General features: G+C 55.3%; 1 long non-coding RNA gene across 1 annotated transcript; it reads right to left on the reverse strand.

Annotated features, from left to right (window-relative positions):
• Nucleotides 1-608: 608 nt before the first annotated feature.
• Nucleotides 609-9,130, reverse strand: LOC111775760 (uncharacterized). The gene is made up of 3 exons (XR_002811740.2): nt 8,987-9,130; nt 2,787-2,903; nt 609-2,578 (listed from the first exon to the last, which is right to left on the reverse strand). It is a non-coding gene; the product is annotated as an uncharacterized lncRNA (long non-coding RNA).
• Nucleotides 9,131-13,171: the final 4,041 nt, after the last annotated feature.

Consider the following 13,171-nt stretch of genomic DNA (forward strand, 5'->3'; position numbering starts at 1 on the left):
GTGACTTTTATGGAATTCCAGTGCCAGAGCCTCCAGGCTCAGGGAAAATTTCCCCAGCGGCAGCCCTCCGCTCCCAACATGCCCCTCGCCTCCCGGGCCTGCGCGCTGTTGAATCCAGTATGATCGTCTCCGCACCCACAGTGGACTTTTATCAGCGATCCCTGTAGCTGGAGAGCTTATTTGCAGCCTTCCGCCGGCAGCAGCCCCAGATAAAGAATGCAGAGTATGTGCTGCGGTGTCAGAAGCCGTGCCTGGTCCCCATCCATCATCCTGTCAAGCCATCACTCCAGACAGCCCTGCTTCAAGCAGCATCAGCTCGGGGAACTTTCTCCCGAGAATAACAAACAGCAGCAAAGTCAGGTGAGGAAGGCTCTGCTCCCCACCCCGTCCCTTCATTACAGATGAATGAATTTAGAGTTTCCCCATATTGTCCACCAGCCTCCCTCCATGGCCTTAGAACCTAGAGTGGCAAGAGTCACCAACCCTCACCTGGTTCCAGAAGCCTCTCCGTATCACCATGGGTTTATAACTTAGCTAATAGGATACAGAGATTGGGATCATAGAAATTCTTTGCATGTGGAGAGCATTTACAAAATTGATCCATATACCTTATCCCAATGATCTTTACAGCCACCCTATTAGGGAGGCATTGTTATTCACCAGTTGACAGATGAGCTGAGTGAGACTCAGAGAAGTTAAGTGACTTCTCCAAGGTCACACAGAGGGCCTTGAACCCGGTTCTTTTGGCTTCAGATCACGCACTCTTTCTGCTCTTCATGTTGCAATTATTCTTCCTCCCCAGACTCTTCCTCCCTCCAACCCTTTCTCATGCCCTCTGTTGCTGTCTGCCCTGCCAAACCCAGTCCCCAAGCGTGCATTGAGGGGTTGGCCATCTCAGCAGTATAGGGCACTGATCTCCAGCCACTCTGCCCTCGCCTCCTTTGAGTACATCTGTGAGATTTTCATCATGTGATTGGGCGGGAGCTACGCAGGGAGAGATGAGGAGGGGGCAGTGATCCAGTTGCTCTCTTTGATCTGATGGGTCCAGGAGCCCTGGCCAGCACACTTCCTTCCTTTGCGAATGTTCAGGGAGACAAAGGGGCTGGGACTGGGTCCTCAGCCCCTGATCCTCATCATCTCCAACCAAGACACTCAACACCCAAGGAGGCTGCAGCTTATCCATTGAAGGGACACCGGCTGCCCCAGTGTGGATCCTTCTGATGGAGTGACAGAGGGACTGAGGTTTCATGCTTGCTTACTCCAGGGACGTGGAGCACTGGTTCCAAACCCAAATGGCTCTGGGGACTCCAAAGTGAGAGCGAAGAGGAAGGAAGAGGGAGAGAGGAGCGGACCAGCAGCCATCGTCACTGAGCGGAGGGTGTAGGAAAGAGGGGGTACCAGACACATCACCTCCCTCCGTAGACCTCTGATGGAGAAGCACCCGTATAATCTGCAGGGGGCCAAGGGGATATGGTAGGCAGAGTAATAGCACCCGAGAGATATCCACATCCTAGTCCCTGGAACCTAGGAATGTTACCTTACATGGCCAAAAAAAGGGACTTTGCACATGTGACTAAATTAAGGTTCCTGAGATGAAGAGATTATTCCAGATTATCTGGGCAGCCCCAAGTGCAATCGCAAGAATCCTCATAAAGGGAGAAAGAGGGAGATTTGACTGCAGACAGAAGAGGATCATGCATTGCCACCACAGAGGCAGGGACTGGAATGGTGCAGCCACAGGGCAAGGAGGGGCAGCTACCAGGAGGTGAGGGAAAAGAGTCCTTCCCCAGAGCCCACAAGGGGCCGTGGTCCTGCCCACGCCTTGATTTTGGCCCATTGAAACTGACTTTGGACTTCTGGCCTCCAGAATGTGAGAAAATGAATTTCTGTTGTTTTAAGCCACTCAGCTTATCATAATTTGTTACAGCAGCCCCAGGAAACTCATACCAGAGGCCAGGAGAGCAGTGGTAACCACTGATGCTGGCAGAGCTGTCCAAACAGAGCGAGGCCTGGGCTCGCAGGAGAAGGCCCCGTGCAGAGGTCCGGAATCTGGAAGGGGAGGTGGCAACTGGGTGACTGACAGGTCTCCACTTCTATCCAGTGGAACACGCTTCTCCACATATCTCCTACTCACTCTTCTCCATCCTCCTCGGCCCACCAACCCCTCCACCTCCCCGCAGGGCGCCCGTCTCTGCCCTGCAGTGTCCCTGACATTTACACGGGAGTCTCGAGACTTTAGCTCTCTCCCGCACGAGTCAATATACATCTGTGTCTGTCTTAGGGGCCCTCCTCGTGGAGCAGGGGCCCTGATTGTGCGTCTTCAAGTCTGGCCTGGGTGATAGATGTCCACCTCACAGCCACGGCCGTCCCCCCTTTGTGGGGAGGAGAGCGTGGCTGGGACGTCCGCTCCGTGCAGAGATCCCGCCTGGACTCAGGACCCGCCCCAGGGTCTTGTGGACACGTCCCCTTCACACACGCAAAGGTTAAGAGGCACTTCTTGCAGGCTGTGCCCCGCTGGTGGGGGTGGTCCCTGGAGGGGGATGCAGCAGAGGCAGGAGGTGGCTGCAGAGTCGTCTGGCTGGAGCAGGTGTGCAGGTGGTGTGGAGGAGAAAGAGAGAATTAAGGAGGGTGGGGACAGGAGAGCATCATGGGGAGGTTTCCGGGGACTCAGCTGGAATGTTGAGGGGGAGGGAAGGATGAGGGGGAGGCAAGGGGCCGCTGGAGGATTAAAACTGACAGAGGGGCCACCCAGGAGTCAGGACAAGGAGGCCACATGATACACCCACCTGAAGGAGGCCAGGGGCTCTGCAGAGGAGGAGGAGGTGGGCAGGTGGAAACCAAGCAGCCTTTGGAGGTGCCGGCAGCAGGTAGCAATGGTGGATTCCAAGTGAGGTGATTGGGCCCTGGAAACACAGCACAACAGCAGCCATTCATTCATTCATTCATTCATTCAACCAGTGAAACACTCTCTGAGCTCTGACTCTGTGGGAGGCATTGGGCTAAGCTCTGGAGACACGCAGCTTGAGAGTCCACTGGGGAGCTGGCCACAGGGCCTGAAGATCAGGGGAGAAACCAGCGGAGAACGCAGGGAAGCCCCCAGCATGCACATGCTGGTGGTGGAGAGAAGGGATGCAGCTGAGATTATTCAGGGTGAGAGTGGACTATGAGAAAAGCAGAGGATTCAGGCCAGAACCCCAAGGAAACACCATTTAAGGACAAACATGAAAAGATGCCCTCCCAAAGACGATGTCAATGAATGAATGAATGAATGGAGAAACTGGGGCAGTATCCCAGGACTTCTGGAAGGAGAGAAGAAAATCCAGCCAAATACCCTGCACACCTGGCTTGGCCACGCTTAGTGCTGGGCTCAGTGAGGAAGGCCAGGGGCGTGATGTCATGGCATCCGCCCCCAAGGAGGTCACAAGGGGACCCAAAGCCAAGCTATAAACAAGGAAAATGTAAATTACTCCCACAGGGTTAACCATCAGCACAAGGCTACAGAGAACAGTGTCTCCAGGCGGCACAGAGCCTGATGGATTAACAAACGACTCGCACAGGCTAAAACCGTGTAAGTTCAGAGGACAGAGAAAGCGCTCAGGGCTCCAACCGTCAGGGACGGATTTGCTGAGGGGTAAGATTTGACCTGGGTTTTGAAGAGGGAGGGGTAGAATTTGTACAGGAAAAGATAGGGGACGGGGGGCTGGTCAGGACCTGCCGGGGGCAGGGGAGAAGTGTGGAAAAGGACCAAGGTTCAAGGTGCACTTGGGGGGACGTGGGGGGAGGCACCCACAGCCGGGTGGGCGCTCAGGGGGCGGGCCTCGGAGGCCGTGTAGACAGGGGAACATGAGGGCCCGCAGGTGAGGCCAACGCTTCTTGACTTGGTCCTGCAGTGGTTTGGGACAAATTGAAGATTGTTAAACAGGGAAGTGATGTATCCAAAGCAGTATTCCCCAAATTAATCTGCCGGCAGCATGGATTGGACAGCGCGGGGAGGGGGAAGGGAAGGGGGAGGTGGGAGCGGTCAGAGAGCCATGGCAACCATTGGAACAGGGAGGGAGTGGGGGTGATGACCAGTATGCGAATGGGGTGCCAGCAGCAGGAATGGAAAAGAAGGAAAGGAGATTCCAGGGAAGAACGGACGGAGGGGGAGACCAGAGGTGCCGGGATGGAGGAGTGGGCTCCTGTGAGCTGTAGGGCTGAGACCCCAGAATGGAGAGCCCCAAAAGCACCCACACCCACCCACACAGGGCGCTTCTGTTTGCTTTTATGTTCCTTTATTCCTTTAAACTTCTTTTTTATTTTTGCCCCAGGATGGACCAGCAGGGCTGGAAGCCCAGAGCGCTGCTCAATAGCAGGCATCCAGGATGGTCTGGGGAGGGGCTCAAACTGTCAGGGGGCCTCATGAAGAATGCCGGGACCCAGGATGAGTGGTACCCATCTCAGCGCTCTCTAGGGGTCCTCCAGGGGAACCAGCCCCCTCACAGCTTGCAGGCATGAGCTCCCCGCTCCTTCTCGCTGGCAGCGCCTTCTGCAATAAACTCAGTGAAGCAGGAAGGAGAAGGAAATTCATTCTCGTTTCCTCTCCCCGCTCAGAGCTGTATCTTGCCCACAGCCCCGTTTCCCCGTCTCTCCTCTGGCACGTTTTAATATTGATAGCTGCGTGGACAGAACGTGGAGTGTGAGAGCTCATCAGCCTTGGGGGGCCATCACCCCCCTGAGGACCCATGAATCTCCAGGGCTGCAGCCAGGGCCATTCCCAGCAGTACACCTGAGAGGGCCCACGGGGGTCATCTCGTCACTGTCCTTGCTTTCACCCAAGGTCTCACCTTTGCGCCATTGTTCTCTTCCACTTCCCACACCACCACCAACGCAAGCCCAATCACCCCACTGCTGGACCACCAGGACCAATTTCCTCTCCTCCATCACAGTTCTTGTGTAGGTATATTAGTTACCTATTGCTGCATTTAAAAATACCCCAAAACCTAATGGCTTACAACAACACATTTCTTATCTCAAAGCTTCTCTGGGTCAGGAATCCAGGCATAGCTGAACCAGATCCTCGATCTCAGGGTGTCTCCAGGCTGCAGTCAAGGTGTCGGCCAGGGCTGGCGTCTCATCTGAAGGCTCAACTGGCACAGGATCCACTTCCAAGCTCCCTCTGTGGTCTCTGGCAGGATTCAGTTCCTGCTGGGCTGCTGGGCTGAGGGCTTCACTCATCCCATATCTCGGCTCTCTTCTGGGGCTACAGAGCCTTTGCTGGGCTGTCTGCATCTGGCTGGGCTGCCAGGGAGAAGCCTTTTGGCGGCCCAGGCCTGGGAGTGGCAGCCTCCCTTCTGCCCACGTTCTGTAGGCCAGAATTCAGTCCCCTGGCCCACCTGTCTGGTGGGGGGATTGTGGGGAAAGCCCAGAAAGGTGGGCCCAGGAGGAAGAGGACAGGATCACTGGTGAACAGTTCTCCAGCCCCTGCCCCATGAGGGGGTCATCTAACAGAGTACGATGGTTAGTTTTATGTGACAACTTGACTGGGCCATGGGTGCTCAGGTAGTTGGCTAGACATTATTTCTGGGTGCGTCCACAAGGGTGTTTTGGGAAGAAATTAGCATCTGAGTTGTTGAACTGAGGAAAGCACGTGGGCGAGCCTCCTCCAACCCGTTGAGGGCCCAACAGAACACAAAGACTGAGCAGGGCAGCTGTGCCACGCCTGGCCATCTGAGCTGGGATGTCGGCCTTCCCTGGCCTCGGAGGTCTGGGCCACAGGATTTCAGACTCGAACCAGAATCTACACTCTCAGCTCTCTGGTTCTCCGGCCTTCAAAGTGCACCCCCGGCCTTCCTGGGCCTCCAGCTTCTAGAAGGCTGGTCATGGAAAGTCCCATAATCAGCCTCCATGCTCATGTGGCCAATTCCTCATAGGAAAGATCATTGTGTATAATAATATCTAAGTTCTATATAATATAGATATGTATAACATGTTTTATATATGCTATTGGTTATTGCATAATGGCTCCAAGTGCCCACACATCTGTCCTCGCATGTTTGTCATAGACATCCACCTTCCCCTGCCACCCGAGAGGGAAGCTGCCATTTGGCGAGAGCTGGGACTGGCTGGGCCGCCCGTCTCCCGCGGCTACACAGTTGAACCCTAGACCCGCGCTGTCCGGTGGAAGCTTCTGTGAGGATGGAATCGTGCTGTGATCTGCGCTGCCCACCACAGTAGCCGCTAGCCACATGTGGCTGTTGAGCACTGAAACGTGCCTTAGGTGACTGAGAGACTAAGACGTTTCCTTGTATTTCGTTTCCACTGGTTTACGTTTAACTTTAACGGCCACACGTAGCTGGTGGCTGCCGCGTTGGGCAACGCAGCACTGGAAGGTGGGGGAAGAGCTGAGCCCTCTGACTTGTCCCCGAGGTTCTTTCTCTTAGTTTCTGGAACTCGGTGCAGCGTCAGCATGGCTGCGGGGGGACTGAAACCTCCCCGGACTGAAGATAATGAGAGCATCGCTTCTGGAACATTAATGTGCAAACGACTCATCTTATTAAAAAGCAAGTTCTGACGCATAAGTCTGGGCAGGCCTGAGGGTCTGCGATTCTAACAAGGTTCTCAGGCGGTGCCGAGGCTGCGGCCCATGGACCCCCCTTGGGTAGCAGGGCCTGCAGACTGCCTGTTTCCCCAGCAGACAAACAGCCCCACTACCTGTCTCCACCCACCCCGTTGTCCGGAGCACCATCTTATACATTGTCCATGTCTCCCTTTCGAAGAAGGGAAGCCCCAAACCTTCAGCCGCCTCCTCTGGAGCCCTCGACCCAGGCCGAAATAGGGGGAGGAGGGCCTCCAGCTCCCACACACCAGCTTCGCCCAGACTGCGGCGTCAGCCAAGCCCTTTAATAACGGCGTAGCACAGCCTCACCAGCTCAGCACCGGCGGGGGCTCCCACAGGATCCCTGATTTGCTTACACTCCTGGCTGCAGGAAGGAATGCTCACAGGAGAGCTCTAGACACTTCCACCGGAGAGGTTTATTCAGAGCCGTGCAGCGCATGGCTATGGGCTCTGGAAATCGCTGGCCTGGCCTCAGCATCGAGTTCAAAGGTCCAAAATACCAGTCTCAGATCTGCCTTCCTATAACGCACCCAGTGGTGTTCTTGACATTTCACTGACTTAGCTCACTACACCTTGTATGGTGGGTACTACTGCCAGCTCCTCTTACCAATGCAGAAGCCAAGGCACAGAGAGGTTGAGCATCTGGTCTGAAGTCACACAGCAAAGTCCACACAGCAGCCTGGCCCTAGAGGAGGGCCACTTACCTGTTAGGTGCTGTCTCACCTGTTGAGTGGAGAGCCTAAGAGTAACAGCCTTACTTGCTGCCCAGGAAGATGGAGAATGTCCACGGATACACGGTGTGGAAAACCTTGTAACGTCTAAGCACTAGGCTTGTTAGAGTCTGTGGATGAGATGTTCCCAGGGAACAGGCCGACCCCCTCCTCCAACACACACACCCATTGACTCACATCTGACACCCTGGTGAAGGCAGGCCTGGCAGTCTTATTTATGGAGGCGTCTATTTATGGTGCTCTCTCTGAGCGAATCCTTCAGTTTCCCATCAACACACGTGCACCTTCCCGTCCCGCTGCCCCACAGACACAGGCTTCTCCTGGACACACCCCCGTCGGAGAACTACCAGGTTTCTGACCCATCCAGGCTAATACTGTCCCCTTTAATGGGCCGTGATGGTTCCTTAGGCCACCCAGCATCCATTCCCATTCTTGAGCCTTGGACATCATCACCGTTTCCCCATGACCCTTTCGTGTGGGGCTGACCCCACCCCCAGCTCCAGGAGCCGGCAATCAGCGGGCACAGGACTGGTTCGTGGATCACCACAAGACCCAAATCAGGCCAAAGAGAGGCAGGCCCAGAATGCAGCTTTTATTGGTTAAAGAAGAAAAGCTCACTCTTTTTCCCCGATGCGGTCTGCCTTCTTGCCTCAATTGCCTGAGCATGGAGCCAACAAAGAAAGAAGCAGAGCTGAGAAATCGAGAGAGACCCAAACCTGATGACATCACCAAGGCTCCTGGATTCAGCCAGGCTTGGGTATTTTAGTGAAAAGAATCAGTAAGAGACATCCTTTTCCTTTTGGTCTTTCTTAAGCCATTTTGTGATGGGTTTTCTGTCATCTCCAGCCAAGAGACTGACACAATGTTTTTCTCTCTCCATGCTCTTCTGACAGCTCCCCCTCCCAACCCCACACAGGGACCCCATCCCACATCTGCCGACCTGAGCTCTGTGGAGGGAGGCCAGGCCTGCTCTGCTTCAGCCTGAGTGGCCCCTGTTTGCCACAGTTCAGTGGGCACTGGGGAGGGTGGGGCCAAAGGAGCTGCCCACTGCCCTCCTGCTGTTCGCATGGCAGGGGCCAGGCTTGGCCACCTGCCGCCAGAAAGCTGATTTTGCACTTCTCTGCAGAGAGAAAGCTGGGCCTGTGCCCTCTGCACGCTTGACACCGCCCACCTGTCCAGCTCACTCTGCACTCAATGCCCTGGCCCTGGGGTGCCCGAGTGAAAAGCAGTGACCCCAGGGGCTCCGGGCACTCAGCTGATTGGTTCTTGCCCCTGGCTGGGACCTTAATGAAGACAGAGCTGCCATATTGATCAAGCGCTGGGACATCTCCCAAAAACCCTTGGATTGCAAGTCAATAGCCTGCTGCCCTCTCCACCCACGTTGTCGGGAGCACAAGTAACTATGCAGAGCTGTCATACATCTCAGGCCCGCCCTGCTCTCCAGCAGCCTTGAAAATGAAGAACCACCCTGGGCAATGAAGGACACACGACACCAGCCTCACAGAAGTCTTCTTAGCATCTTCAGGGTTGAAAACCCACTTCCCTGGAAGCTTGTCAGCCTTACTTGCCTAAGTGTGACAGATCCGGGGACCCCCAAAGGCAGACAGCAGCCTTCCTAGTTTGCCTCTAGGGACACTGAGGGACCTTATTAACTAACCTCTCTGGTGCTCAGTGTTCTCATCTGTAGGATGGGGCCATGGTACCACCTACCCAATGGAGCTGACTGCAAGACAGGCCAAGGTGATGGATGAAGGCACCCGGCCACTGCAAGCAGGAGGAAGATGATGGTTGCTACCTGTGTAATTATTGACATCATTGTGCCCATTGTTGTCACTGGGCTGAGCCTCCACTTCATCTGCTCCCTGACACGCACAGGCCTCTCGCCCCACACACACTCCAAATTCACACCATCATCCATTCCCCATTTTCCCTGAAAAACTTAGGACTCTGCCGGGTGCTTCCAGGCCCAGCTCTCAGGGGCTCCACGCCGGCTCTGCCGTCAGCAGGCCAGAATGCAGAGCACACGTCTGCGAAGCCAAGCGGCCTTAGGAAGGGAAATTCATTGAAAATTGGAATCCTACTGCGTTCCAAATAGGAGTGAATTTTGCCTTATTGGCTGTTTGGGCAGAACTGAGCGGCCGCCTCCTCCGCGGCGTGGGTGAGGGCGGAGGGGAGGGGGGCACAGTTACCATTCAGCCTTGGACGCTGCGTTTGGGTCTGCCGTGGAATCACAGTGGGGAGTCTCAGGGGACAGGCAGCTTCAAGGTCACAGCATCACTGGCAGCTGCTCCAGGGGCTGCCTGGGGTGGGCCGGATTCTCCTGGAGCCCAAGCCCATGCAGAGCTTTCTGTGCGATTGGTTTCCAGGTTCTGTGGGCTCCACTCTCTTGGTTCCGAGAGTCTTCTGCCTGGTTCTTTCAACAAGGACTCTCAGAACAGGGCTCCAAGCTCAGCCAGTGCCGACCGTGTCCAGCCCTTTGTCCTGTACTCCACATGGCCAGCAGCAGCAGCAGCCGGGTCCCCTCCATCCACGGCGACACTGGGCAGGACCCGAGTTGGAACAGCCTGCCCCTCCCAGGGTAAGGAAGCTCCCAGGACACCTGAGCTCTCAGGAAGCCACTGGCCCTCTGGGAACTTCAGAGGGACTCAAAGGTCTCAGACGTCCTTTCCACCGTGACTGTCTGAATTTTGTCAGCACCTGTGTGGCGGCAGAAGATTCTGAAGTCAGCCTCCCAGGGAAGACATGCCCAGAGGGGAGCTTTCCCCTGGTCTGCCAGGATCTGGGGGCTTCCCCTGCGGGACAGACCAGCTCCCACAACTCACCAGCTGCCGGCTCCCATCGCTTCTGAGCAGAACCTTGATTTTGAGAGAAGGAAGGGAGCTACCCATTCAAGTGGCAATTAAAAGGTCCTTCAGAGGCACTCGGCTTGTGCTGAGAGTGGGGCAGCCTTAATTAATGGCTCCAGCCCCTGGGAGCCTTGTCAGCTCAGCCAGGAGCTCCATCGATCTGTGCTCTCACACCTGAGGGAGAGCTGGCAGGAGAAGCCAGAGGGACACAGGCTATGGAAGGGACTGACCCCAGGCTGGGGGGGATGCACTTTCTCTTACTGCCCCGTAGCACGCCCACTCATCTCACACACACACACACACACACACACACACGTCTGGCTCACACAGACACACAGTCCCGTACAGAAGTGCAGGGCCTGCGGCCGTGGGAATCCCAGCCCCGGCTGCCTGGGACTTGTCTCGTTTCTACCTCTTGTTCTGGTGTCACTGTTAATGGTGCCTCCTCCTAGTTGAGATGCTAATTTACATGATCACCTACCTAAGGGGAGCTTAGGAGAGAAGTGAGAGGTGGAGGCAGGAAGAGCAGCCTGGAGAGACCCTACAGAGAAGGGAGACGTGAGTCTTATCTGCCTTGCTCTCTATCCAGATGTTATCAGCTGGACAGGGATCCCAGGGCCCCTCAGGAAGAGCCTAGCGAGGATCGCCATATCCTCCCAACTGAAAGGGGGATGGCCCTTGTGCCAAATTCGAGGACATGAATCACATGACACTCTGATTCGAAGGCTTACTGTATGGCAAAACCCTTAACTTTTAGGCAAGGTCAATGACGCTTCTGCTCTGCTAACGGTTAAATATTTCTTATCAAAGTATCTGCATACCTGTTACGGGTTTATCTATGTCCACGAATCCGTGTTAATCTGTAAGTTTCCAGGACAGACGTGGAAAATAAGTTTCGTCTCGGATGCCAGTTGTGGGTCTTAATGTTGGTCGCTGGGTTGCAGTGGTGAGAAGGTTTCTGAGGCTCTATGCCAGCTGAACGTGAATACCACGGGCTACGTCTGCTTGGGGCCCGGGAGAGAACGTGGTGACATCTGCCCGCCATCTGCCACTCTTGTCCCCGAGGATCTCTGGAGTCTCAGGCTCTCTTTCTGTACAGGCCCTGGCCTGGGGCTGGGCTCGAGTGAAGGCTCATGGATGGCGCTGGCATGCTCTGCAAAGCCTGCAGTGTCGCCTCCAGCTGCCCTCTCCCCCGCTGCCATGTGGCCTACTGCAAAGCAGGCGCAGTGCAAGCTGCCTCTCCTTGGAAAGAAAACTGGACAAGTCTGGGACCAAGAGTTAGCCCAGGTGGGCAAGATGCCTTCTCAGATGAGCGTCCGCTCCTGGAGAAGAGCCAGCATCAAGCACCGCCGTGACACATCCAGGGCAGACGCTTTGGCATCCCGCCCATCCCTATCCTGTCTTCTCCCCCAGACCCCAGCCGGCAGCTTCTCAGGCAGGACGGCAGGGAACCTGGCATGGGCCTCTCTCACTTGCTCTCCGAATCCTAGGCCCAGCCGGCTTACAGAAAGAATTGAACCCTTAGACAAAGAGGCAGTGACACAGTAGTCTCTTGGCTCTGTGAACAGAGGCTGCTACCTCTGTGGCAGGTGTTTCTTTGGGGTCTGTTCAGTCACTTGGGACACAGCCACCCACTCAGGACAGGATATTATGCGTCGGGGGTACCTAAAGAAGGAGTTGCAAACAAGTCCATCTGTCCAGATGAGAACCAGCTCCCCTCCACACCTCGTGAGGTCGCAAAGCCTGAGGTATCAGAAGCTCGGCCTGTGGTTTGTTATTGGTCCTTTCAACCAACTGCAAATGAGAGCTCATGCGTTTTCCCTACTGTCAGCCCTCTCTCGAGCACACTGTCCTTCCAGGTGGTCTGAAATGGGGCGGTCTCCACTTTGGCCATTCCCGATAAACTCTACAACGGATGGACGAGATGGGCTATCAAGATGGAAATAAATTAGGAAAATTTGCAAAGCTTGTTCATAAGGGGTCCCGAGAACAGGGCGAGCTTTGGGGAGTGAGTAAGGGACCCGTGGCAATGAAGTCCCTGGGGCACGGCTCCCCTGTTTGTAAAATGATAAGATTGGCCTCCACGATGCTTGACTGAATCACAGCCCCGGCCGAGATTACCCGGCAGGCAGTCACACTGGCTGAATCAGGAGGCTGAGGAACCCACGTCGAGAAGTGCCACCTGACTGACGGCAGCCGTGAGGGAAGGACCCACGGCTGTGGATCTGGCTGATGTTCAGCCTACAGTTTCTCCCCTTTCTCTTCATGCAATGTTCTCTGATGTCAAAATGTGCCGTCTACATTCAGCCCAAATGTCTGACTCAGAGAACAGACGTTCAAATGGCTTAAAATTCCAACAAGGAAGCGTTTTCCTGTGCCGGGGGAGACGGAGAGGACAGAGGAACTCTTTCCCTCCACGGCTGTGCTGTTGCACCTGCAACACGCTGGTTTATGAGCGTTTTCTGGACTTCAGTCAGTTCAGAGCTGATCCAGAACAAGGAAATTCTGCTTTCAATATGCTCATCTCCACCCCGTGGTGTCTCTCCCCTGTCCTAAGGTCCCAGAACATCCACAGATTCTTGGTGTCTGTTTGAACTGCCCTAAAAACAACCTATAAACCCACGGATGCTGACATTTGCCATCACTGCTCTCAGAACGGGTTCACCCAAAAGCTGCTCCTGAGAGGCAGATCTGGTGCACATTCAGCCGATGCAGGACTTCCAGCAGGGGGAGGGGAGGGAGGCAATGCAGGAGAGGGAAGGCAGCCAGAGGAGCAAGTTATCGAGTCAACCCCCACGTGGCCAACAGGAGCTTCCCCCCACAGGACCTCCAGGACACCTGTAGAGCGGGTGCCTCCTGGTCACCGCAGCCGAGGGGCAAGGTAGCTGGGCCGTGTCTGCACCCACTCCCTCAGTCCCTGTTGAGGGCTGCTCCGTAGGTGGGAATTAATTCCCCCACTTCTGGCAAAGCAGAATTTTAGGGCTTCAGAAAAAACC

The sequence above is a fragment of the Equus caballus genome, chromosome 11, assembly GCF_041296265.1.
Source record: "Equus caballus isolate H_3958 breed thoroughbred chromosome 11, TB-T2T, whole genome shotgun sequence".
Lineage (NCBI taxonomy): Eukaryota > Metazoa > Chordata > Mammalia > Perissodactyla > Equidae > Equus > Equus caballus.